The sequence below is a fragment of the Neofelis nebulosa genome, chromosome 3 (assembly GCF_028018385.1).
Source record: "Neofelis nebulosa isolate mNeoNeb1 chromosome 3, mNeoNeb1.pri, whole genome shotgun sequence".
In the NCBI taxonomy this organism is placed as follows: domain Eukaryota; kingdom Metazoa; phylum Chordata; class Mammalia; order Carnivora; family Felidae; genus Neofelis; species Neofelis nebulosa.
This window is the reverse complement of record NC_080784.1, coordinates 100,304,286-100,332,203: the sequence shown is the minus strand read 5'-3', so window position 1 is coordinate 100,332,203 and position 27,918 is coordinate 100,304,286. Positions and strand designations below refer to the sequence as shown.

At 35.2% G+C, this 27,918-nt stretch overlaps 1 long non-coding RNA gene across 1 annotated transcript in view; it reads right to left on the bottom strand.

Annotated features, from left to right (window-relative positions):
• LOC131506142 (uncharacterized) overlaps positions 1-27,918 on the bottom strand; it is a 74,561-nt gene that overhangs the window by 18,011 nt on the left and 28,632 nt on the right. Inside the window, exon 2 of the long non-coding RNA XR_009258753.1 lies at positions 617-862. This is a non-coding gene — a long non-coding RNA (uncharacterized LOC131506142). The remainder of the gene's footprint in view (positions 1-616; positions 863-27,918) is intronic.

Genomic DNA, 27,918 nt, shown 5'->3' with positions numbered 1-27,918 from the left:
ATAATCCCTTAGCAGACTAGTTTATAAAGAAGAATATCGAGGTCAATATTTTGAAGCTTGAGACCAGGTATGTCACTTAAACTCTTATAGCCTCAGTTGTAAAAGTGAGTAAAGGTAACCGGGTAAAGAAAAAAAAAATGTATGTATGTAAAATACTTAAAAAAGGATTTAGTTTGGCCAAAAAACTTGATAATTGTTACTCTCTAGTTCTCCTTTCTGGTTCCTCTAGAGTATTTTTAATCTTTAACCTCTGCAATATCAATACCTTTTTATGCTCATTTGATATTTGTGTCCCAGAGATGCCACTGTTGTTCACATTATAATCAGAAGAGAAAAAAAAAAAAAAAAAGTAGTTTCTTTGTTTTATTTGGTCTATAATTGCTCTGACTTCTTTTATGATTACTTGAAAATAAAAAGCTACATTTAGTCCAATTTGCTTTAAAACTTAATCCAATCCAATAATTTTAACTGTCCTCTAAGAAAGTAATCCTTGGAAAATGAGATATTGACTGTTATTTCCACTTTCCCCATGCACTCGATATTCTTAAGGATGGCATTAAATTGAGCTCAGGGACAGAGGAAAAAGGGAGAGTCTTTGGATCCATCGATCAGTTACTGGTTTTCAGTCTGCTGCAGAGTGGGTGTTCTGTGTCTGCTGCAGTATTTGTTTGGCTTGGTCTTTTTCAGGATCTTCAGCTGGCATTTGTTGCTGACATCTGGGGATGATGAACACAAATTGAAAATTTTCTCTGCTTGATCAATGGCTCCCTACTTACTCAGCTCTTATTGTGTTGTGGACTCTGGCAGTGTTTCTATCTGGGTCCTTGGTCCAGTAACTCCGTTCCACCACAGAAGGTTCTTGCTATGTGGAGACCAACATAAGCATACGAGTTAATTCCAGACTCTTTTTCCCTATGGCTTTTTTTTCCTCCATGCTCGTAACCAAAATGCTGCACCTCAAGCTGGCATGGCAGTATTTTCCAAGTGTCCCAAATGGACAACTGGACAAGAGGTCCTTGTCCTCACCTGATCAAACTAATTGATACATTCACTCCTGAAGGCCAAACCCAGAGAGAAGAAATGAAGACATCTACCTGACAGCTTCTTTGCCTAGTACTTTCCCTGTAATAATCCAGATTCAGAGTGTCTGCTAATTTACTCCTGCCAGCCTAAGACTTCCTTCTGCTGTCTGGCTCACAGAACTTGAATCTTGATTGGTTAAAATGGGAGGTAAAAAAAGTTAAAAACTAATTTCTTCCTCCTCAATGCTTGACTGGCAAACCTAATATCTTCGTGAAAATTCTTATTTGTAATACAACCTGAATATTGGTGTTTTATTTTCCTTTTATACTGCTATTCTAACGTTTTAATCACTTTGAAGCAGATGTGTCTGGGCTGACTAGGGAGAAGGTCATGTCATGAAAATGCACAGGATAACAATCTTTTAATATTTTATTTTTTCAAATATGACTTCTACTGTACACATTAAGCTATTGATATATTTTCTATTTAAATTTATACTTAGGATATTGGGGTGCCTGGGTGGCTGAGTCCGTTAAGCGTTGGGCTGTTAGTTTTGGCTCAGGTCATGTTGTGGGTCTGAGCCCCTCAGTGTGGAGCCTGCTTGGGATCCTTTCTCTCTCCCTCTCTCTTGGCCCCCAGCCCTCTCTCTCTTTCTCTCTCTCTCTCAAAATAACTAACTAACTAACTAAATAAATAAATAAAACTTAAAAAATAAATTTATACTTAGGATATCAAATTAAAATGTCTAAGAAGTCAATGCTCAAACTAGGTTACATGATCTTGTTCACAATATTTTGTTTCTATTTAGTTTTATCAATAAATACATATTCAGACACTATGAAAATAATCTTTCCTTATAGATTTTGTAACAGTGAAGAGCAAAATGATGATTTTTATATTGTTTGTGAAAATGAATGGAATTTAAATAAGATTTTATAGTATTTATGTTAAATTATTGAAATAATAATGTAATATATTTAAATGGTAATCTGATCAGTGACCAACCTTTATTTATTAATACAAACAATGTGTGAGCTCTTTCTTTCTTCTTTCTTTCTTTCTTTCTTTCTTTCTTTCTTTCTTTCTTCCTTTCTTTCCTTTTTTCCTCTCTTAATCCATTTTAGGCTGTCTCTAAGGATTCTAGCATTTGTCCCAATATGATCTTATGCAGAAAGAAGTGATCAAAAAAAGCATTCAGGATATGGTAAGCAGAATGCAGAATGAGACATAGAGTCTTGCTGAGAGAATTTTACAATCTGTTATGCATGATTGAGTATCACATTTATTCTAACTACTTTCTGCCATTATTACTTGCTATAAACTTTTTCCCAGAGTGCATATATTTAAAATTTATTTACATGTGTTTTCCTTAAACACTTAAGCCCTCTTACATTTACGTTCCTGAAGTAATGCACTGACTTAATAGAAATACTCATTTATTACAAAGAAACATGTTTAAGATCCTAAAAAATTTCATGGAATTTCTGGTGCCGTTTGAATCAAGGAGGTAAGATTCCAAAATAGGGAATCTTTTATGCAGAGGACTTTGGAGAGGCCCTAACTCTTTTCTATTTTCTTATGCATATGATATACTTCTTTGAAAATGCTCTCATATTAATCTTTGTAGGTCTTGTGCTTCTAAGTTGAATTATCTTTCTTTCCACTGTTATCAACGAAATTTGATGAAGTGAGATTAGACTAAAAATGATGACACTATTGGGGCACCTGGGTGGCTCAATCAGTTAAGCTCAGGCTTTGGCTCAGGTTATGATCTCCTGGTTCCTGAGTCTGAGCCCTCTGCCCCCTGCAGCACAGAGCCTGCTTCAGATCCTTTGTCTCCCTCTCTCTCTCTCAGGTCCTCCCTGCAATTTCTGTCTCTCTCTTTCTCTCTCTCTCCCTTCCTCCCTCAAAAATAAATATTAGGGGCGCCTGGGTGGCTCGGTCGGTTGGGCGTCCGACTTCGGCTCAGGTCACAATCTCACGTTCCGTGAGTTTGAGCCCCGCGTCGGGCTCTGGGCTGATGGCTCAGATCCTGAAGCCTGCTTCCGGTTCTGTGTCTCCCTCTCTCTCTGCCCCTCCCCTGTTCATGCTCTGTCTCTCTCTGTCTCAAAATAAATAAATGTTAAAAAAAAAATTAAAAAATAAATAAATAAATAAATAAATAAATAAATATTAAATATGTTGATGCTATTCAATAAGGTCCCCAGTTCTTCACATCTGGAGATAAATAAAATGTCATGTTTAAAAATGAAAAGATAAACAAAAAAACTGGCAAAAACTGTAGAAAACCTTGTAATTCTAATTTGTATTTTATTAAAGTTTAACTTTGATAACTTGAAATATTTGGTTTTATATATACACTATCTGCAACCTAGATATTTATAATGAGTGAATGCATTTTATATATTTAATAACTTAAGTATTAAAAAGTAGTGGTTATGTCTTAGCTTATCTTGGCAACTAAAAACAATATTATAATTACTTTTTTTGAATGAAGAAATGAGGTAAGAACATCAAAACAACTAAGAAAATTAATGAATCAAAATGGTAAAACAAAAATTCCAAAATTAAATGTAATATGGGGTTCACAACTGCGGGGTAAAATCTAAGAAAATAAAACTCCTTGTATTTTGTTTTCTTTTTTGTGTCTGAGCACATGGAAATACACGATTGATCGATGACTTTTATTGTTATTATGTTCAAATTTCTAAAAACATATATTAAATATTTTCCACAGAAAAAGACCATATGTGCTCTTTAAATACTGGCTAAGAAAACTCCCTTGGATAAAATAAATATTAACACTTTGCAAAAAATGTAAGTTGTGACCATATTTTGCTCAAAATACCTCAGTATTTCAAAGGAGGAAAATTATAACTTCTAAATTTAATTTTTGTCAAAGTTAAGAGCAAGTCAATAAATGAATAGCAAATGATCACTTGTTCTCATGCCCCATGAACTTAGTTTCTATTTAATATCATATGCTTTGAAGGAGTTCTCCTTGATTGAATTTGGGGCAATTAGGACCTTACAGGAGTAAATGAAGACTACCTCGGTATTGTTTTCCACTAGAGGAATATTATGCCTCACCTCTACTCCAGAGGTCAGTATACTTCCAGCCTAAGTAGGAATTCATTGGCTTCTAGAATGATTCTGCCTTATAAGATTATATAGATAAATAGGTTAAAATTGTGTACCAATGGAAATATTCCATTACATATGAGTGTCATACACTTATTACATACATCCCTTTCACACACACACATAGAAACACTGAATTAAGGAGTAAATGGATAATACTCGGCATGTGTGGCATTCCTTTTCTGGATATTTTCTAACGATCTACTGAATTCCTACCTTGCTTTACAAAATTTGAAAGAACTAAATGCTGCTCTGATTGTTAACCTCAAAAATATATATAACTGAACTATAGGCATTACAAAATCAGTTCAAAGGATAAAGTGAAAGAGAGTAGGTGAAGATTCATTTTAACAGTTCATTTTGAAAACCAGTTCTGAAAAGACATGACAACATTGTTTTGTGAAAATATAAATGATATGAGTAGCAGAAAATAGCTGGGTAAAATCTCTCAACTAGGTGGATTGTACTAACTTCAAATTGTGGCCACAAAGCTCAAACCCAAAATAACTCTCCTCAGTCTCACTTTTAGCTGATGATATTGATGAATATTTTAGTGAGAACATAAAAAACAACCAGAAATCAACTTCCAAAAGCTCCCAACAACACATCCACCTTCCTGTTAGCTGTTCTTTGCCTTTTTGCCCATTAACATCGGTGAATTCTCCATGCTCCTGCTTAACAGTTTCCTCCTACTCTAACCTGCTCCACTGTATCCTTCTATCACTGTTCCACTTTCTCTCCTAACTCATCAACTTTCCCTCTAATCAATCATTCTTGTCTGCATGGCAGCATACTATTGTTTTCACAATCTTAAGAGAAACAAACTGAAAATGACTCTGCAAAAATTGGCCCATAAACTTTTGCATCATTTCTGTTCCCCTTCAGTAATATCCCTGCAAAGAGTTGTCTATGTGCGTCTTCCCTTGTCTCTTGTAAGATGTTAAACTAGTTGCTTTTGGTGGCAGGGCCACCCAAAGATGTATTTCCCTCTCCCTCCCCCGAGGTCTTCTTGAAATTTTTCTAATGTATTCAGCTAGTCTTTCTCAAGCATGTGTTAAATTTATAATGGAAAAATGACAAATTTTAAATGTCTCCCAGGTTGCTGGATTCAACAGTTGGTTCTGAGCTTTTATGTTACTTTGACTCATCGCTGGTATTTGACCAAACTGATTACTCTATTTTAATTTTTAGTATACATTTGGCTGGTGGGGCCTTATACTCTCAGATTTTCTCCACTCACTGAGGCCTCTATCTGGTCTTCTTGTCCTGCCCAGCTGCGTGAGGCTGGAAGCCCCAAGCGTGGTCTTTAGAACTCTTGTCTGTTCTTTCTTCTTGGATGATCTCATAATTTTAAAAGCCATTTATATTCTATTTATATTAATTTTTTTATTTATTTTTGAGAAAGAGAGAGAGTGTGAGCAGGGGAGGAGAAGAAGAGAGAAGGAGAGACAAAATCCAAAGCAGACTCCAGGCTCTGAGCTGTCAGCACAGAGCCTGATGCGGGGCTCGAACTCATGAACATTGAGATCATGACCTGAGCCAAAGTCGGACGCTCAACTGACTGAGCCACCCAGATGCCCCGTAACAGGTTCCATTCTTACTCTTTCTCCCAAAATAGCATTTAGAGTGATCCTCAATATGTAAGTTAGAACATATTTGATTGTATCAATCTATTTTAAGCAGATCATTCATAACTTCTGTAGCTAACATGGAGAATTAACATGCATACATCTATTGAAATACATATTCATATGGGCGCCTGGATGGCTTAAGTCGATTAAGCATCTGACCTCAGCTCAAGTCATGGGCCCGGGTCCTGGTAAATCCTCCATATTAGCTCAACTGAGAGACCTCTTCTAAGAAGCTATGAGTACTCTGAAGTCTCTGCCATGGATATAAGGTTTCTAAAGTTATGAGAAATAAATATTCATAGAAATAATAATCTGTATATTTGTCAAGACGTGTATAGAAGGCCCAAGCACAACTCTGTCCTTTCCTTTCACCAAACTAGTTTCTGACCTTCCTTTATAGTGGAATAAAACTGATCATTCCAAAAGATTTTGAATAATTCATTCCCTTATATACATATTAATGCTTTTTCCTTCACAAATTTTGAAATATTGAATGCTATGAAAAATTAATTTCAAACATTGGTATTATAATTAAATAAGTTTTCTACTTTTAGTATTCAATATTACATATATTTATCTTAATACTCTTTCTTCCTTGACTTAATGGCCTATCTTGGCTTGCTTCACTTTCTCTACTCTGCTCCCAATTGACTTCATTTTTCTTTGTGTAACATCCATTTTTCTGCCTTCTTATACCTCTGAGGGAAGGCTTGTCAGATTCCTCTACAAAAGGAATATACTCCTGTAACACCCCAAATTGGTGTTTTGGACTATTTATCTATTAGCACATTTTTTTGTTCCTATTTGTCATGTAGCATTTGTAAAACACTTCCAGGATTCTTCAAAAAGACACATTTTCTGTGTGGTAGAAAACAAAAATTATTTAATATTTGTAAATCTCCTAGAAGCAGGACAAGTACTATAAACCATTTGATTTTTGTAATAGATGGAATCAGACTATTTTTTTTCCAAAATAAAAGATACCAGATAAAAGATGCTGTGGGGAAAACGATCTGTAAAATTATAACACATCTAAGATTAGAAAAGGAAATACCTTTCAGTCTAGAGATATTTTTTATGTTTTTTTTTTCTTTTGACATATCTGCATGTGGATGCACTCATTATCGCCTTTAGTTTTTATCTGCCTTTGAAAGGAACCTTTCAGAGGGCTCACAGAACTTTGCAAAATAAACTAAATTGTTGCTGATTCTCTACCTTTAAAGGAAAAATGCATTTTTGGAATTTGAATAAAAATGTTTGCTTAGTAAAATGACCTAACAGTTATAAAAGATAGAGGGTATTTTCAAATATGTCCCATAAAGTACAGATCTGTGGGTTCTAAGCAAAATGCTATTTTGAATATGTTAACAGTAGAGCAAGCTTCATAAATGTTCACAAAATATTAAAATATAATATCTTCCAAATATTAAATCAATACAGTGTACTAATGTATTTTTTTTTAACTTTAAAATACATGTTCTTTAAGCAAAAGTGTTCCATTTTGTTTTTAAACCTCAGTGTTAGAAGTATAAATTAAGGCTAAAGGTCAGAAACTCTTCTTTGTAAAAAAGGAAAGCAGATAGATTTATCAGTTTCTTTGTAAGGGTGAGAAGTCTTTTTGTTTTCTTGTTTGTTTCAAGTTTTTATTTAAATTCTGGCTAGTTAACATATAGTGTAATATTGATTTAGGAGTAGAATTTAGTGATTCATCACTTACATACAAGACCCAGTTCTCACTCCAAGTGCCCTCCTTAATGTCCATTGTCCATTAAGCCCATCCCCCCACTCAACACCCCTTTAGCAATCTTCAGTTTGTTCTCTGTATTTAAGGGTGTCTTATGGTTTTCCTCCCTCTCTCTCTTTTTTTTTTTTTTTCATCTCTTTTGTTTCTTAAATTCCATTTATGAGTGAAATTAGATAGTATTTGTCTGGAAAGAGGATAGATTTTCAAAGAAGAGAATGAATCTAGGAAATAAAAGACATAACTAAAACAATCATTTTTCAGCTCAAGGTTTCAGTTAGCTTTTCAGAAAATATCACTAAAGATGAGGAGAAGGGTAGAGTTGAAAGCATAGAATCATATGTACCAGTGTTTTGTTTAAAGTTCTAAGTTTCTGAGATCTCAAATCACAGATATCATAGAAATCAAACCATAGACCTCAATTTCTACTGTATCATTTTATTGGTATGAATCAACGTCATTGATTTACAAGGAAAAATTCAATGGCATTTAGAGAAGTAGTATCATTAGTGTTAGTGTTTCTGTAGTCTCCATTTATTTAGTGATTTGAGAATTAAGGTTGAAGCATTACACAAGTTAGGTATCTGATTAGCAACTTGCAAAAGAACACATGTCAGGATGCTGGATTTTTTCTTCCCTTCTTTCCATTAATTGATTCTTCTATTTTTCATTGCTCTGTAACATTAAATGATAAAAATCAAGCTGAGGGGTGAGGGAGTGAGAAAACTTGAGCTACTGTCCGTGTGTGGTGTGACTGTGTGTAGGTGGTCTACAGGGTCATTTGACCTACCAAAGGGGCCAATGAAAGGAAAACAGTGTGGGAACCATTAATCTTTAGCTTGTTTGCACAACTGTAATTTTGTATTGCTTGTTTACTGCCATTCTGATGACAGAAACAGTCCTTCCTTGACTTAGCAGCAGGCTTCTGGTCATTTTCCCTGAAAAACAATTTGTGATAACAAATGATGATAATGTTTAATAAAATGGTTTCAGATTTTCTCATCTTTTAACTAATATGATCTTTGACTGTTTTAAAGTATTTACAGGTTACTTCTACCAGGTAAGGATTATGGCCTTAGTGTTTTACTTTTCCACAAATACAACTGCAGTTGAGGGAAATAATACATTTCTGTAAACTGGTAGAAAGTATTTCTGGAGAAGAGGCTTTTCATCATAACAGATTATTGGCTTAATACATATTTTAAAAATCTTTTATATACATTTTATTTGTTATTAGTGTTATATAAGATCTTTGTGTATTATCCTCATACTATTTCCATTTAATAGTTATCCCCTAGGGGGATATAGCTATCCCCCCTCCTATATGTCTGTTTTAAAAAATATTGTTAGGGTAAGCCATCCTTTTGATAATGATCCTAACGTCTACATAATAAGTGATTATTTCGAATGTAAGTAAATTCCAAATAAATTATGAAGTTCTCTCTTTCCACCAATCAACATCTTCTTTCATTTAAAAATTTCACTGAGTGCCTAATGTACTAAACACAGTGTTGAGGTTGGAACATAAAGCACACATGATCCTGAGACCTCTTAAATTTATCATCTACACTGGAGACTAGTTTTGAGCAAATAAATCATTCTGTAATCAGTATGGCATACTCTGTTAAGAAGATAACTTAAAATGTTTAAAATTCTAAGAAAGATAATTCATTCTTAGATATTTGTTGTGAAAACATTAATGTACATAATTTAAAATGAATAGCAAGTGTGAATACAGACTACTCTGTAACACAAGAAAATATGTAGTGAAAAAAGAAAAAAAAATCTACCTGAGTGTTTTATTTACTAACCATTAAACAGCTAGTTGGATTTAATATATTTTCCTGATTTTCTTAGTTGTTCTCAAATTTTTAATCATCTCAACAACGTGAGGAATGAAATATACATTCCCAGCAGTAAAGTGGCTCATTGAGACAGTGATTTTCAAGGTATGGGACCTTTATATCAGAATCTCATTGCCGGGTTTGGAGGAAGCATATGTAATTGCTGTTTGTTTGTTTGTTTGTTTGTTTTCAATCCCACTTGTTGATTGATTTTGGCACATCCTACCAATAGGCAGAAAACTTTGTTCCTTCTCTCTTCCAGTCATTCCTTTCATTATCTAATGGCAGCTCATAATTTAAGGAAACCTTATATCCATGGCAGAGACTTCAGCTTATTCATATCTTATTAGAAGAGGTCTCTCAGTTGAGCTGACATAAAGGATTTACCAAGAATTTTATAATACTGATAACACAATGCAGGTAAATAATTTAAAATATTTAATCATATAATATTTGTTTACAAGTATTGCTGCTGTTGAGTTAAAAAATACTTTTTCACTGAAATTAGACATTTTTATGGAGAAAAATCATAAACTGTAGTGCTTATCTGGTTTTTCAAATGCTGTATTTAAAATTACATACAGGGGCGCCTGGGTGGCTCAGTCGGTTGAGCGTCCGACTTCGCTCGGGTCACGATCTCACCGTCCGTGAGTTCGAGCCCCGCATCAGGCTCTGTGCTGACAGCTCAGAGCCTGGAGCCTGCTTCTGATTCTGTGTCTCCCTCTCTCTCTGGCCCTCCCGCCGTTCATGCTCTGTCTCTCTCTGTCTCAAAAATAAAAATAAAAATGTTAAAAAAAATAAAAATAAAAAAAAATAAAATTACATACATATATAAAAAGGATCTTGAACCAACCTTAAATAATATTTCCTATTATTGATAAAAACTATAGGATTCAAAAGAAAAAAAATCTTCAGAATTTCCAAAAACTCTGCCAATATCTTGACAAGGAAGAATAATATTTAAGAATTGTATTTTTAAAATATAAATATTCTTAAAAATAAATAAGCTTTAAGAAATTGGTCAGTTATACCTGAAAGGCATAATTTTGTTTTTAGAAGTCAAATTTTCAGCTCATGTAGGATAAAAAAAATTATAGATCACATTAAAAGCAGTTTTAATGTCATATGTGGTATCTTACCGCCACATACTCAAGCTAATGTGTAGAAGAAAGAGCTCTACATAGAAGAGCAGAAGAAGCGAGGGCAGAAGGAATAAATGGAATCCAAAACCTCACTGCAACTTACAGAATTTCAGCACCAATAAGCACAATGTTGTTCTCATTCACATAAATGCTAGAAGCTAGACTGACCCCAAAGGATTCTCACTAAAAAAGGAGGGCTGCTTAAAGTAATAATTATTCTTTGACTTTAAAAGATCAATCTTTACTCCCAAGATACGAAATTATTACACATGCACAGAGCAGCTGGGGGAAAGCGAATGAGGATGTCATCAAAAGTGATAACAGACGGAAAGTAGGGTGTGCAGAAAGCTTCAAAGGGAAATGAACTAATGCATTGAGTATATGGGGTTACAGCTGGCACTTCAGTATTGTAATCATGATGTGTTCACTTAATTTTGTCCTTTTATATTTCATTTCTATTCTTAGATTCCCTTAAGACTGGGGAAAATTAAACAGCTTCTCTAAAAATGAAAACTGCTAATTTAAGTATCTGGAGTCACATAACAAAATCACATATTCTTCCTATATGTCAAGTTTTTTTTTTTAGCTTTTATTTTTCACACATTATTGTGCTGCTATATTCACTTTTTTTATGAAAAGAATAGTTTTTATAGTTTTGAAATCACAGGGTCTGTTTCATATTTACCTTGGTAAAGGACCCTTGATTAATTTATTTATTTTAACTGTAGTGATATTAAGTTTAGTCAGCCCAGACTCTTTTGTTTTCCCCACCCAGTGGCCTATAGCCCTATTTCCTCTGTATCCACCACAATAGCACTGGGCACATGGCCCAAGCTGGCCAGAGAGTACTATACTCTGGTTCACAGATAAGCGTGTGACCCATGCCCAGCCAATTAGTGTAGTGTTGTCAATTAAAAATAGGTCTGGAATTGTATAATCATTTACTCATAGGATGGGCATTCCCTATACAGTGTAACCTTTACTTTAGTTACAGTTTAATACAAATAAGCAGAAGGCTAGACCCTGAAAGGAATAAAAATTTACACTAAAATAAAAAAAATACAATTTTCTGTTTTCCAATCATGTAAGAAGCTGGGAAGTTCCCATACTATTCTAACAAGTAAAAAGTTGAACAAACTGAAAAATACATAACTCCTCTTAGATTCATCAGGGAAATGATGTCAAAGGGCAAGCCATGGTCACCTTACCAAAGATACTTGAATGGCAAATAAGGACATGAAAGATATACATCATTTGGTGTTTGGGAAATGGAAATTAAAACAATTCAAGATATGACTACACAACTTGTAGAATGACCAAAATCCAGAACAGAAACCACACCACAAACTAGTGAAGGTATGGAACAACAGAAATTCTCATTCATTGCTGGCAAGAATGCAAAATGGTACAAACACTTTGGAAGACATTTTGGCAGTCTCTTACAAAAGTAAACATACTCTTAAAATACAGTTCCGTAATCATGCTCTTTGTTATTTACCACGACTCTCTGAAAATTAAACCTGCACATGGATGTTTATTCATAATTGTCCAAACTTAAAGGCAACCAGGATGTCCTTCTGTAGGTGAATGGACAAACTGTGGTACATCCAAACAATGAAATATTATTTAGCACTAAAAAGAAATGAGGTATTAAGTCATGAAAAGACACGGAGGAAACTTCAATATGTATTACTAAGTGAAAGAAGTCAGTCTGTAGAAAGTAAGGACTGTCTTGATTCCAACTTTATGACATTCTTTGAAAGGCAAAATTATGGAGATAATACAAAGATCTGTGGTTGCCAGTGATTAAGGAGGCAGGAGGAATGAATAAGCAGAGTACAGAGGATTTCTAGGACAGTGAAACTATGGTATGTGGATATATATTATTATACATTTGTCAAAATCCATAGAATGTACAGAGCCAAGAGTGAACCTTAAGGTAAACTATGGGCTTTGGGTGATATGTTTCAATAGGGGTTCATCAATTTTAACAAATATATCACTCTGGTGGAGGATGTTGATAATGGGGGAGGCTATGCATGTGTAGTGGCAGGTATATATGGATAATCTCAATACGCTCTTCTCAATTTTGCTATGAATATAAAACTGCTCTAAAAATTTATGTATATATAATGAGTTGATAGTGGGGAACCATTTGTTTCTCTTAGGAAACAGGCACATAATAATTGGTATTATTTTCTTTTAATTAATTGTACATATGCAAAGTATATAAAATGCAGAAAAAATATTTTTCAATCTGTTTTAGCAAAATATAACCAGTCAACAATATAATTAATCATGAAAACTTATTAGCTCATTCTCTTAGAAGACCTCCTGTTTCTGAGAAAAAAACTACATTGGTTATGTCTGGGAGTTAACAAATATCATATGTGTTCAAGAGCTAGTCATTTCCACCAAATTAATTAAAGTCATTCTGCAAATCACTTTCATCACCCCAGATGATACTAGAAGTACTTCCTGCTGCTCCACAGCAACTCTTAGAATTCCACAGTTACAGTACATCTCCAGTGGTGGATACCCTAAGGTACAAGGGGCCAGAGCAGTGACTCTATAGTGAACTAAGGTGGGAGAATGACCGCTCTCCTTTGTGATGCCAAAACACTGATATTTGTGATAGAGTACGAATGTGTTTTAGAGTTCTAATATTTAAGGAGCTAAGATGGAAATATATTTAAATAATATGATCCTCTGGAATTAGTATTTCCTTTTTTTTCCCCCAATGATAAGAGTGTATTTATTCAGTAAAACTCAACATATCTAGATTGTCTTTGTCTTAGGGTATGTTAGTCTTAACAAAACCCCTCGGCTACTCTGCCTCTATTTTACTTCGTTTGTTCATATAAGGGGTGTCTTAGTCCCGTGGGGCTGCCTTACCAAAATACCACAGATAGGGTGGCTTACAAACAACAGGAATTTATTTGTCACAGTAGTGGAGGCTGAAAATCCAAGATCAGGGTGCCAGCATGTCAGATGAGTGCCCTATTCTGGGCACTTTATGTTGTATCTTCACATAACATAAGGGATTAGGGAGCAATGTGGGTTCTATTTTAAAAGTGCACTAATCCCATTCATAAGAGCTCCAGCCTCATGACCTACTTGCCTCCCAAAAGTCTCACCTCCTAAAACTATCACATTGGGCATTAGGATTTCAGCATAGTTGAAATTCTTAAATGAATTAACATCAAATCAGGTAATTTTTGTAACTGTTTTAAGATTTAGATTACATTTCATTGCAAATGTAAAAACTTAAGCGTAGTGAAAAATAAAATTCAAACAATAAATTAATGTATACAAAGAAACTTTTATTTTCCATGCTACTCTCACCTTTCAGTGGAAGGGGAAAAAAATCCAACCTTCAGTTATTTCTTACATGTCCTTTCAGAAATTTTCCATATTTAAACAAATACAAGAAGCTGCTTGTAGTCGGTTGAACAGCAGCCCACCAAAAGCTGTCTCCACATCTAAACCCTGGAAAGTGTGAATATTCCTTTATTTGGAAAAAAGGACTTTTCAGATATAATTAAGTTAAAGATCATGAGATAAAACCATCCTAGATTATCTGGTTGAAACCTAATCCAATGAGAAGTGTCTTTATAAGAGATACACACAAAAAAAGGGAGACTTGAAGATGGAGGGGGAAATTAAAGTGAGTAATGTAGCCACAAGCCAAGGGAGCTGGTAACAACCAAGAGATAAAAGAGACATTTAATTAATTTTTCTAGAGTCTTTGGGAGGAACACACAGCCCTGCTGACACCTTGATTTAAAACTTCTGGCCTCCAGAACTGGGAGACAATGCATTTCTGTGGTTTTCTTTATTATTTTTTAAATGTTTACTTCTTTATTTTGAAAGAAAGAGTGCAAGTGGGATAGGGGCAGAGAGAGGGAGAGAGAGAATCCCAAGCAGGATCTGTGCTGTCAACACAGAGACCAACACACGGCTTGATCCCACAAAGTGTGAGATCATGACCGGAGCCAATATCAGGAATCTGATGCTTAACTGACTGAGCCACCCAGGTGCCCCATAAATTTCTCTGGTTTTAAGCCACAACATTTATAGTAATTTTTTTTATGACAGTCCTGATCTTTAATTAAAACAGGAACATACTAGGGGTGCCTGGGTGGCTTAGTTGGTTAAGCGGCTGACATCGGCTCAGCCTATTATCTCACAGCTTATGAGTTCCAGCCCCATATGGGGCTCTGTGCTGACAGCTCAGAGACTAGAGCCTGTTTCAGATTCTGTATCTACTGCTCTCTCTGCTCCTCCCCCAATTCATGCTCTGTCTCCTTGTCTCTCAAAAATAAATAAATATTAAAAAAAAACAAAAACAGGAATATACTGTACTCAATAATTTTCACTATTCATTTCATACTCTTTTTGTTTTTACCCTGACACACATAAATGCACCACATTCTATGAATAACTTAAAAGTATTTCATTATTTGGCTGTATCAAAATTTATTTAACCAATATTCCATTGATGGTCATTTAGCTCGTTTCTCATTGATTGGTACCACTAACACCAACACGGTTAACATTTTTCTGCGTGTGTCTGTGCACAGATGTCCCATCTGTAGAATACACTTTTCAGAGTAGAATTATTTTTGAAGACATGTGCACTTTAATATCTCCCCTTCATTCTATTAATCTTTTTTCTCTCCTTCCTTCCAAACGCAACCACTGTGCAATGCACTGGAGAAGTAAAAACAGTGTTTTATTGTACCTGGTGTCCTAGTGGAATACATGTTGAGCACTAAGGGGTTACAGGCATGCGAAGTGCACGAATGGGCACCTCCACTGCACAGAGGGATGCTCAGTTCTAACTTTAGCAAAGGCATGATGGTGACAACTCTTGATCTGAGTCTTACAAAAAGTCTTTGTTTGTTGGGGCATTCCAGGCAGAATGAACAGCCAGAAAAACCAAGGTGAGGAAAGTGTGAAAGAGCATTAAATCACTTTACCTGAAGCAAATGGTTTTTTTTTTTTTGTTGTTTCTTTGTTTTTATTTTTGTCTTTTTGTTTTTGTTTTGTTTTGTTTTTAAAGGAGCCCAGCAAGGGAGAGGGTAGAGAAGCCAGTGAGTCCAGATTGTGTTGTTCTGAATAGAACCTGAAACTCTTTTTTCTACGTTAATATGGAGCCAGTGAAAGATGGAAAGGAATGGCATGTTCAGAGCTGAAACTTTGTAAAGTCATTTTGACAGCAATGCGGAAAATGGATCTGATGGAGTATGCATAGGAACCGGTAGGCTATCATATCAGCCTATCAATTTGGAGACAAATTTCTATTTTACCCGGCATATTTCAAGAAACCTCAAACTCAGTATGTTCAAAATAGATTTTCTTTCTAGTCTTATTGCCCTCTATGTCTCAATTAAGAGAATTCTAAATGTTTTGAGCAAGCAGATATAATCTAAATGAATTCTTCCACTACTCTTATGACTGGTGTAAACTTGTCATCAAATACTAGAGAATCTACCTCAGCATCGTCTTAAAATCCTAACGTCTCCTCTCCACCCTTATTTCCACTGCCTTTATGTCAAAGCCATGCCATCTCTTATAGGGTCTGAGTCAGATGCCTCTCATCTGGTCATGCCTTTCATCACTTTTTACCACTTATACTGCTTTTTAAGTTTATTTATTTATTTTGAGAGACAGAGAGAGAGAGAGAGAGGTGGTGAGGGGCAGAGAGAGAGAGGGAGAGAGGAATCCCAAGCAGTCTCTGTGTTGTCAATGCGGAGCCTGATTCAGCCCGAACTCACGAACCGTGAGACCATGATCAGAGCCAAAACCAAGAGTCAGACACTTAACCGACCAAGCCACCCAGGCGCCCCTTCCCACTTATATTTCATTACCCACATTGCCAAAGCACTGCAGATCTACAAAATAATTCTGATTATGTCATTTTCCAGCTTCAAACCTCTCCTGGCATTCTGTTGTCCAACGGACTGTGTCTTGCCCTCCACAGTCTGACTGCGGTTTATCTTACCAACCTCTTCAGCACCTGTTTGAGCCATTTCTTAAATCCAGTCACAGAATCTGTCATTCCCTGAGTACACCAGGTTTTGCCATGACTTCATGTCACTTTGCCATCTGCTTCCCCTGCCTGAAAAATCCATCTCCTTCTTTAGCTGAAAGCTCCAACTTTTTCTTTAAAAGATAGAAATTGACATTTCCTCTTGGAGATTCACCTCGTGGCCAGTGGTGGAGTGACTGGTTCTATCTTCAGTATTCTGTGACAACATTTTGTTCTTACTTATGTGATGGTACTTTCTATGCCATGCTCTAATTTTTGTGTTTATGTATCTATTTCCACAGGTTTTCAAGTTTATTGTGAGAGGAGCCTAACCTATTACCTGATGCATTTTAGGTACTGAATGTATGATTCTTGGATGAGTAATTAGCCCAGAGTATACCTCTGTTACAAGAACATGACTCTTATAAGGGAGACAAACGTATTCTTCACATAGTTGAAGTTTATGAATGCCATATTTGCTGTGAATAGCTGAGGCAGTGGTAAGCAATTTGTTTTAAAGTTGAGTTTAATTGTATATAAATATTTAAAAAATTATCTTTTTTTCAATTTCAATTGATTATTTTTTTTTATTTAAATTTTTATTTTTTAAAATTTACCTCTAAATTAGTTAGCATATAGTGAAACATTGATTTCAGGAGTAGATATGTGGGAGCACCCAAATATATAAATCAATTAATCACAAACATAAAGAAACTCATTGATAGTAATACCTTAATAGTAGGAGACTTCAACACCCCACTCAGCAATGGACGGATCATCTAATCAAAAAATCAACAAGGAAACAATGGCTTTGAATGACACATTGGACCAGATGGACTTAACAGATATATTCAGAACATTTCATCCTAAAGCAGCAGAATATACATTCTTCTCCAGTGCACATGGAACATTCTCCAGAATAGACCATATACTGGGACACAAATCAGCCCTAAGTAAGTACAAAAAGATCGAGATACCATGCATATTTTCAGACCACAATGCTATGAAACTTGAAATCAATCACAAGAAAAATTTGGAAAGGTAACAAATACTTGGAGACTGAGGAACATCCTACTGAAGAATGAATGGGCTAACCAAGCAGTTAAAGAGGAAATTAAAAAGTATATGGAAGTCAATGAAAATGATAACACCACAACCCAAAACCTCTGGGATGCAGCAAAGGCGGTCATAAGAGGAAAGTATATAGCAATCCAGGGTTTCCTAAAGAAGGAAAAAATATCTCAGATACACAACCTAACCTTATGCCTTAAGAAGCTGGAAAAAGGACAGCAAATAAAACCCAAAACCAGCAGAAGACAGGAAATAATAAAGATTAGAGCAGAAATTAATGCTATCGAAACCAAAAAAACAGAACAGATCAATGAAACCAGAAGCTGGTTCTATGAAAGAATTAACAAAATTGATAAACTACTGGCCAGTTTGATCAAGAAGAGAAAGGAAAGGACCCAGATAAATAAAATCAAGAATGAAAGAGGAGAGATCAAAACCAACACAACAGAAATAAAAAAATTATCAACTTTTATTGGAATTGCTTTTAATCTAAATTTGTTCTTAATGTCAACAGAGGGCCAAATACTGTGCATGTATCACATATAAGTTATTTTAGAAGATATTTGCAATTCACACACTGTTTGAATAAAATCCTGATATGACACATTTGTGAAATTTTTAATCAATTATTAGCAAAATTAAAGTACATGGCATTTAAAGAAGTCTAATATTATGTTGCTCTATTTCTAACTTCATCTTAAGAACTCAATAGAAATTATCAAGAAAAGTGTATACACTAGAGTGATTGAGATTTCAGACTACCAGAGAAAAGTCTATATACCAAAGAAGACACACACACACACACACACACACACACACACACACAACACACACACATCCTCTTTAGCTTTGAAGTAACAGTTAAATTTGGGTGGCATTTTATGGCTTTCCACAACCTGATTAAGAAGGGTCATTATGCTTTCAATACACAATGTGGCATTGAAGTATGAATAATAACTTTTTTTCTTGTTTAAATGATGTTAGTTTACCAAACGTTTCCTGTCTTTATGCCCATTATGTTACATCCCCCTAAAGACCTCTAGTAAATTTAGACAGCACTATCCAAAAAAGATATCTTAACAGCAATATAAATATAGTCCTGGCAAACTCCGAAGTTCGACGTGTGTTTCAATGACCTATTGCCTTTTTGTATTGAACTCTCCTTCTAGTTTTCTGCAAACATAAGGGGCCACTGTTTGTAATAATTTAACTTCCTATTCTTTATGTTTTTGTTTCTCTTCTACTAGAATATAAACTCTTTGATAGCCAGTTGTGACTCTTTTTTCTTTTTTTCACACATTTTAGCTTACGGCCTCACTCCCTAATACAAGGTCAGTGCTGATTATACATCATTTGAGTGTATGAAAGAACAACTGTATATCCTGCCTAGAAACAAATTTGGTTAGGAGATAATAGGATAATTTTACTCACATATGCTTTCGGGGGCTTGAAAATTATGCAATTTGAGGGGTCTCATTTAAGATATATAATAAACTATAAATATGAAATTGTGGGGGCCTCTCAGTGCTGTGGAAGTGGTCCATGCAAATGAGCATCTCTAAAGCCTCAGATTCATTAATTATATGAAAATTTTGCTTCTGTGTTTAATACTATGATAATGTACTGTAATAATGGAGCAGCACTGAGGTCTTCTCTGTGGCTGGATTTATAATCTGTTTTAGGTCACTGTTACCTGAATGACTCTCCTTGGGCTGGACCAACCCGGAAAGATGAGATCACAGAGGGTTCCACTGAGGAGATGTGCCCTGAGGAATTGTTTCCATTAAACACAGTGGGACTTAACTTGAAGAGTGATTTTAAAACTTCATGAGAGCTAATGTCCTTTTTAGGTAGATTTCTTTAGTTTTCTTGCATAAAATTAAAATTTAATTAATAAAAATATACTGATTGTTAAAATTAATTTGCGTCAACTTCATGTGTGAGTAAATATACAGATATATTGACAAAATAAGAGTGAGAGATACCCACATAAACGTATGCAAAGTTAGAGTGAGCCTGGGAAATTCGAAATGTACCGTATGTGTCCTATTGCTTAGTGGTATTTTTTTATTTTTTCCCTATCCTCACACAAATGTGCTTATCTTCATTTATTTTGGAGCAGAGCTGCTGATATGAACTCTAGGGTTTAAGATTATAATCTGGGAAATGTGGGTTTTCTCCAGATGGTTTCATAGGAGGTCCAGAGGGCCCATGCCCCATTCTTAATTCCTGCCTTGTTTATATCCAGTTTAATGACTGTCTGGCCTCTGTTACTGCACAAGGGTGTTACAAATCTCAGTGGTCATTGGCTCAGGTTTTAGCCACAGATACAGAGAAGAGAGGCGTGGAAAGACTGGATTTGCTGCTACTTGTGCTGTTTATATCTGAACTGTCTCATAAAGCCTGATGAGTACATAATGATTATTTCTGTTCGTGGCAGGTCTGGCCACTGGTCTGTGGAGCCCGGGGTCCTAGGCTTCCTATTTGCAGGCTCATTCAGACTTCAGTTCTCAGGGATTTACTCATCACTCAGTAAACTGGTTCCACTCAGAGATTAGCATATTGGATTAGGTTCAGATTAGGTTTGCCAATTCTTGAGAAGTGTGTTTTGACACAGCAAGCATAAACTAAATAACAGGCTTATTGGACACTTAGGTCTAATATTTTAGTGTAAACTAAGATATTTTGCAAAATTTTTTACTTGCATGATGTCTTCTCCAAATGTGTCCTTTTTGGCTGACTCTTCTTGACAATAGTAGCATGTAAATCAGTTACTCTAAATTATTTGTGAATTGCAACATGAAACTAATTCTTTATACAATATTTATATACATATCCCAGTGTCTGAGTAATTTTTTTTCAAAATTAAACATATATTCATGTTTCTAATCTTTTACACAGAGTTCTGAAACAGTTTTCATAAGTCATTTGGCATTTAGAACTTGACTTGACCTTTTCTTTTTGGTAACATATTGTTTGTTTGTTTTGTTGTGTTTGCTTTGTTTTGTTTGTTTGTTTCCACTGTTAATTCCAGATAGATAGAAAAAATGCCTCATTCAAATTTCATTTAGGTGTCTTATACAGCTTGTGTGTTATGGAGAAAAATGAATTATATCAGGGGTGCCTGGGTGGCTCAGTTGGTTAAGCATCCGACTTCAGCTCAGGTCGTGATCTTGCAGTGTGTGAGTTTGAGCCGTGTGTAGGGCTCTGTGCTGACAGCTCAGAGCCTGGAGCCTGCTTTGGATTCATGTCTCCCTCTCTCTCTGCTCCTCTCCCTCTTGTCCTCTTTCTCTCTCTCTCTCCCTTTCAAAAATCAAAAATAAACATTAAAAACAATTTAAAAAATGAAGTATATCAAAAGTGTGAATCTGCTCTGGAGGTTTAGCTTCTCAATGGGAAAACTTTTCTCTTCCTTGCGTAAATCATTTATAAATAGATGTAGTGTGAAGCATCCTATATTTTAAATCAGAATTTAGCAAAGAAAGAACAAATTGAGTCTGGAATGTATGCAGTGTCAAAAAGGGCTTAAAAAATGGTGGGTAAACCCCCAGAAGTCTGCTTAAATGGGGTCCTGCTGACCAAATAAGGAAGGATTTGATCATCAAAATACACAGCAATAATAATGGACTTAATTCATTGAACAAAACAGCAAATGGTGAGTCAATAGAAATATAAAATGATGGGTATATTGAAAACTTGATGAAGAATGGGATATTTATCATTTCAAAATACTTCCTCATAAAGCATGTATTAATTACAGAGTTATAGCATAACTGAACAGTAGAAAAGCTTGGCTAACATTTTCTTAATCAAATGATCAAACTGAACATCGGCAGTAATGGGACAGACTGAAATTGTGTGTTACTTCATAAGAGGCAGTGAGAAAAAGCACAACATTGTTGCGTGATATTACCACCCCAAATCCATAACCGAAATCTAATTAGACGCAAATTGGAATACGTTATGCAAAATAAGTAGCTTACAATCTTCAGAATATCGAGGTCGTGAAAAGTCAAAGAAAGACCAAGGAATATAAAAAGACATGCCAATGAAATGCAGCCTATGATGATATGCTGGAAGTTTTCTGTGGAAGTCATTATTAGGGCAACTGAAGAAATTGGCATGGGATCTGAGGATTCAATGACAGTCATGCATAAATAGTATTCTGGTTTTGGCGGTGGTGTGCTCTGTGCTGTGGTTATATAGCAGATTGGCTTTGTCTGTAGGAGTTAAACACTCAAATTGTTTGATGGCGGTGGGCTATTAGGTCAGCAACTTATTTTCAAAACTAATTTTGAAATTTTCTTCTCAGTTTAGAAGAGGTTGGTAATTGTCATAAAAATTTAAAAAATTAAAAGCTAAAAAAGTGATTTTAGAATTATAAGCTCGTGAAAAGTTGCACTGTATTTTGTTTAGTTCTAAACTACAATGCAAAACACAAATAATAAATAAGTAAATACATAAATAATTAAAAGCCTAAGATTAAACTTTAAAATAATGATATGAAATCAATAGGTTTTTTTAATACCGAAGAAAGCATTTTTAGAAAGCAGACATGAATTATGAGAGGAAGATTCTGATTTCATTAGGATGCCTAAGGAATAATTAAATGTAGGAAGATGTAATTCCATGCATAACATTTTTTCCTCAGTGCGACTGTTGCTTCTGATTCTCATAAATTTTTATCTTTGCTACCATTTTTATATACTGGAATGTACTGTGTGGCACTTAAAATCCATATATTTCTCTGGGAAAAAATATTATGAAAGTCCCATAACATTTGTGTGTATTGACCTCAGTAAAAATCATGACTATAATTGGAAAATAGAAAATCCATCTGTTTCATGAGAGTGTAATAGATTTTGACTTCCAGACAGGGTAACTGAGTTATGTTTGGTATTGATATACATTAGTAACCTCTTGTTCTTTCTCCCTTTTTTATTAGGTAATCCTTTCAAAACAGCCTCCCCAGTGTGAGTTGTAAGCATTCTATAAAAACATGATCTACTCACTTAATTGTGGACTACCACATTTTTCTTTTGGTAAGACAATTAAAAGTATGTGACTCATTAAACATTAATATATTTCTTTATGAAATAATGTAAGTTGAGCTTTAAAATTTTGTATTGGGTCTGATTATTTGGTTTAAGAGCCTGCATTGATTAAAATATTGAAGTATTGAATCATTACTTCATCATTTTTGTTCTTAATTAACTTTTTGCTGAATTGCACCCTTCTATGGAAGGGAATATTTCATGTTTTAAGATACAGTAATTGCCTTAAATAATAATTACTTATTTATTTTATTTTATTTGTTTATTCTGAGAGAGAGAGACAGAAGGAGAGAGAAAATTCCAAGCAGGTTTTGTGCTGTCAGCACAGGGGCTCGAACTCACAAGCCATATGATCATAACTTGAGCCAAAACCAAGAGTTGGACACTTAACTGACAAAGCCACCCAGGTGCCACAATAATTACTAGATTATAAATGTGATATAAATTTAGCACACAGTTTTCAGAGATTATACTTTTAATCATCCATGAAGATAGAGAAGACCCTAGTACCATGACAACAGACAAATAAAGTGACTAAATCAGAAAAAGATATGATGACTATCCACCAAAGGATAGTCAGATTGCAAACTAACTTTTTTTTTTTTCAAAATTCATCCTGCCCATGCAGAGTTAAGAGAGAGTAAGCTCTACATGGGATGTAAAACTAAGAGATATAACAACAGGGAAGTATTTCCAATAACTACAGACATTGGGAGAAGGCCCATATCAAACTGATTTCTCTCAGCGGCTATACAGGTCACTTGCCAGTAGACTGTTGAGTATAAATGGGCTCAATTATTCTAGCCCAAACTAGTGGAAGTTTTGTTTTCTTGTTTTTTGGTGTTTTTTTTTTTTTTTTTCCTGTTTAACAGTGCACATGGACACTGATTTAGACAAACCCATATTAAATGTACATGTTGGCCACTAAACCACTTGAAGTAATGGGATATGTTTTCCTGTGCATTAATGATAATGTGAGCATATAATAGGGTCCTTCATTCAAAGACTCCAAAATGAAGGCAAATATTTTTTTTTCCTTTCACTTTACAAAAGTCTAGCAATATTAGGTGATTATTTTTCCAAATATGGCATACCAAATAAAGCAGTGTCAATATACAGTAAGTCTGCTGTAGCACAGCTGATATTATTCTACCACTTCTTAATACCGTGTACTCTTTCCCTTACTTATAATCATCTCCTTATTCTACATATCCCCATTTCTACATTGCAGAGAAGTGCAACTTTTCTTGGCCCTTTAGGTTTTCTTTTCTCAAGTTTGGACTTTTTACTCTTTCCTTGTAATGCTTAAAAAATGGTGAAGAAAATAACTTACAATGGCCTAGAAAGTAACTGTTCTTTACTTACATGACCGTCATGAACAACAGGGAACTTGACCTCTCCCCCCCATCTAGAAATATGACAACCGCCTCCACTCCCAGTTCATCACTAAACCCATCATTCTGAAAACTTATAGAATAAGAAAGGAGGAAAAAGATATAAAGAAGAGTCTGAACAAGTCAGATTCCAGGTTCAGAACCACTAGAGTCAGGCTTGCATGGGAAATCTTAGAATTTAGAAATGAGACTAGCCCTTTGAAAAGATGCAGGAATTTAGGTGTTCTCAATGCAGGCAGATAGTCATCTGAAGAGTGTGCTGGCAATAGTTCAAGCAAAACACACTCAGGGAGATCTAGCAAGAAATTATCATGGGTTCTTAGACACTCCGGTATTCAAGAAAGAGCATCAGTTACTAGACTAGGCAGGTAAAGTAAGAATGTGGTTACAGCACCTTATAGAGCTAAACCCAATGTAGAAAAAAATAGCAATACAGTTGTTTAGACTGGGTCACTTAAGCTCTTAAATATTTTAACACTGTCCCCGGAATAGGTTTTTTCCCTGGGGTAGGATAAATTTCTGATACAGAAACAGATTCTGAAGATTAAGAATATGTATACTCAGAGAAATGGAAGAGAGCTACAAAGACAAATATGTTGGTCATTATAATGTATTATGGCAAGATGTTTCTGATCCTCTGAAAAGTGGTGGTATAGAGTTAGCTTTTATGACAATCAAATAAATCTATGGAATAAATTTTATTCTTAGGATTTATTCTTTCTATGTTCCATCTGAAGTGGGTAAATTTCTAGCTTCTATTTCAAAAATAATATTCAAAACTATTAATTTTTTTCAAAATTCTCTTAGTATTTTTGGTGGATTCCCAAATCATTCTTCTTCATATACAGGCTTCTTAAAAGTACAATCCATAGTCTGATCTTTACTACCTCAACAACTTTTTACAATCTCATTTATGTACATCACTCTAGAAAACCCCCTCCCATTGATTTAACGACCACCAAAATCTAACACACACATTCTCACTTCTCATCTTATTTGATCTCTCTGTGACATTATATCGCGGCTTCCTACTTCTTTAAATGCTCATGTTGTGGCATCAGGTTTCCAATTCTTTTCCTAGTCTTCTCCTACCCACAACTTTCTCTGTGAGCAGTCCTCCTCTGCTTCCTTTCCTAAATCCATTCTTTGAATGTTCTCATCTCCTACCATTCCATCTTGGGTCATTTTCTTATATTTTACATGGTTTTTCTCTTGATTATATAATTAACTTGGTAGCTTACTAACCCACTTGTTCACCAATGACATTTTCTTTCTTATCACTCAATTTTTTACCATTGATCTCTTTACTGAGCTTATTATCAAGTTCCTAACTGCCAATTTCTATCTTTTGTAGGATATTGGACAGGAAATATAAATAAATGGGTCCCACATGGAATTCATTGTCTTCTCTGGAAATTATGTTCCTTTACTTCTTATATTTCTCATACTGGTTTACAGCATCACCATATATGTAGTTCCATGGCAATCACCTCCAGTTTCTTCCTCTTCTTGATGTTCCACATGCAATAAGTTAACATCTCACAACTGTCTCTAAATTATAAATTTATTTGTTTTTTGTTACTACTCTCCTAGTACAGATTTTCATCATTTCATAGTTTTTTTTTCTGTTGTTCCTGAAACACAAATTCTGTCTCACATCAGATGCTATTTTTCTAGAGCAGTTTAAGTTCCTCTGTCCAATAGCATAATGTGTACATCACAAGAATTGCACTCTAATGAAAGCCACTTTTATCTTAGGGCCTAAATTGAAATGACTGTAACCCTCCATCTAATATTCAAAGTCCACTTTCTTTCATTCTACTCCCATTATATTCAAGAGTATCCAGAATGAAGGGTCTCAGATGAATCCAGAACTAAGCCTGGCTTGGTCTCCCCTCTATGTCCTGGGGATGTGAGCTCTCTATGATAATGTTACTCTTCTTGGCACAGCCTCTACTGGATGCTGTCCCTCTGTGCACACACATTTGTCACAGGATGGGTTGGTAAAGAAATTCTGGTTTCAACCTGGAAGTATGTAAAAGCCTTTCTTCTCCAACTTGGTGAGCTGCTTTGATATCTTGGTGTTGAAATGGCACCACTAGAATTGAAATGGCACCATTAGAATCGTGTCCTAATTCTCACAAAATTCTGAACATCGTTTGTGGGGAATAAGCTTAGAAATTCCCTGGGCTTACATCAATGGGTTAAAAAGGCATAAAGAATTATAAAGCCATAGGATGCTCACACCCGAGTTTGGGTAAACAAGACAAGGAAACCAAGAATAGGGAGGTGCAAAGGCACTCAGAATAAAGAAGGGGTGCAGAGCCCCCAGAATAGAGAGGGAGGGGCAAAGCCCAAAAATAAGGGCACAAAGGTGCCCAATACATAGGTAAATGAAATAAACAAGATTAGATATTTAGGATGGAAGCACCCCCAATTTAGTACTATAGCAGAAAGCTGCTTTCACAGGAAGAAACAAGCAAGTTAGGTAAACAGGTAAATTGGACTATAGACCTGCTGTGATGCAGGTAAAGCAGCCCAGAGAGGAGATGATTAATGAAAGAAAAGGTGCCTTGTTAACTCTGAAGTTATTTCCCCTACCTGTCTCATCCCCTAGGCTAGCTAAGATAAACAGAGGTGGTGCCTCATGTCCACTGTAAACAACCTTCCACCCTACTGCCCAGCATCAGCATTCTGCTTTGTATTAACCCAAACTCCTAACCCCAAATATCTTCAAGACCCCCTTTCCCTCACGTCCATAAGTTAATGTTCATAGATTCATTGTCTCTTTGTGCGTGTCCATTGTCATGTTTGTAAGCCTTCTGATCCTAATAAAAATGGGGCAAGGACCCTTATTTGGGGCTCCTGTCTTTTCCCAGACATTAGCCATCTCTTGTTTTTCATCATGTGTCCCACTCTCTTGCTAGACAAGAGAGAACTCTAGACTCAGAGTCTATGACAATCGTTCCTTTTGTTCTCATTAATAAATGATCAAACAACACAAAAATACACTTTCATACATACTCCACTAAAACAAGTGTGGGTTTATTATTATTATTTTTAATTACTTTCCTGTTTTTGTCTTATTTTTGTTTTGTTTTAACTTCCTCCTGTTTAACAGGATAGCAGGCCTTTCTGAATATGTTTTAAGGGTAATATGTTTCTAGGATAATAGGTTGTTTTAAGTCTTAAGTACTCTGATGAGATTAAGTGAAGTGTTTCTAAAAGAAATACCAAGAGAAGAAGATATATGGGTTTGGAGAATGTTATTTGGAGAAACTCAGTAGCTGTGAGGGTAGAGAGTAGGGCTTTCCTCTAGACAGGAGGGGTAAAAGTCTACCCAAACTGTAGAAAAACAACAAAGAGTATGAAGAGGGCATAATAAAAACTGATGGGATTAAACCCCTTCTTTCTACCAAAATTGAATGCTCACACAGCAGAATTGAAACTAAAGATGGCTGATTGTCTTATCAAGTCTCAGAGAAAATTCTACTGATTCTGTGTTTTTTGTTTTGTTTTGTTGGGTTTTTGTTTGTTTGTTTTTGTTTGCTTGTTTTTTTTTTTTTTTTTTTTTTTTTTTTTAAATCTCTGTTTTGCCCTGAGAGGTGTGGAGTGCATATCTTAGCATAGCATAGTGGTCAAGACCATGGGCTCCAGAGACTAACTGGTTGGAGTCACAACCAGTAACTACAATACTTTCTAGCGCTGGAGCTTGAAAAATTATGTAACCTGTCTCTGTCTCATTTATTGATCTGTTAAAAAAAAAAAAAAAGGATAATAATATTACCTTTTTCATATAGCTACTGTGATAATTAAATGAAATCATTCATGTAAAAGACTCAG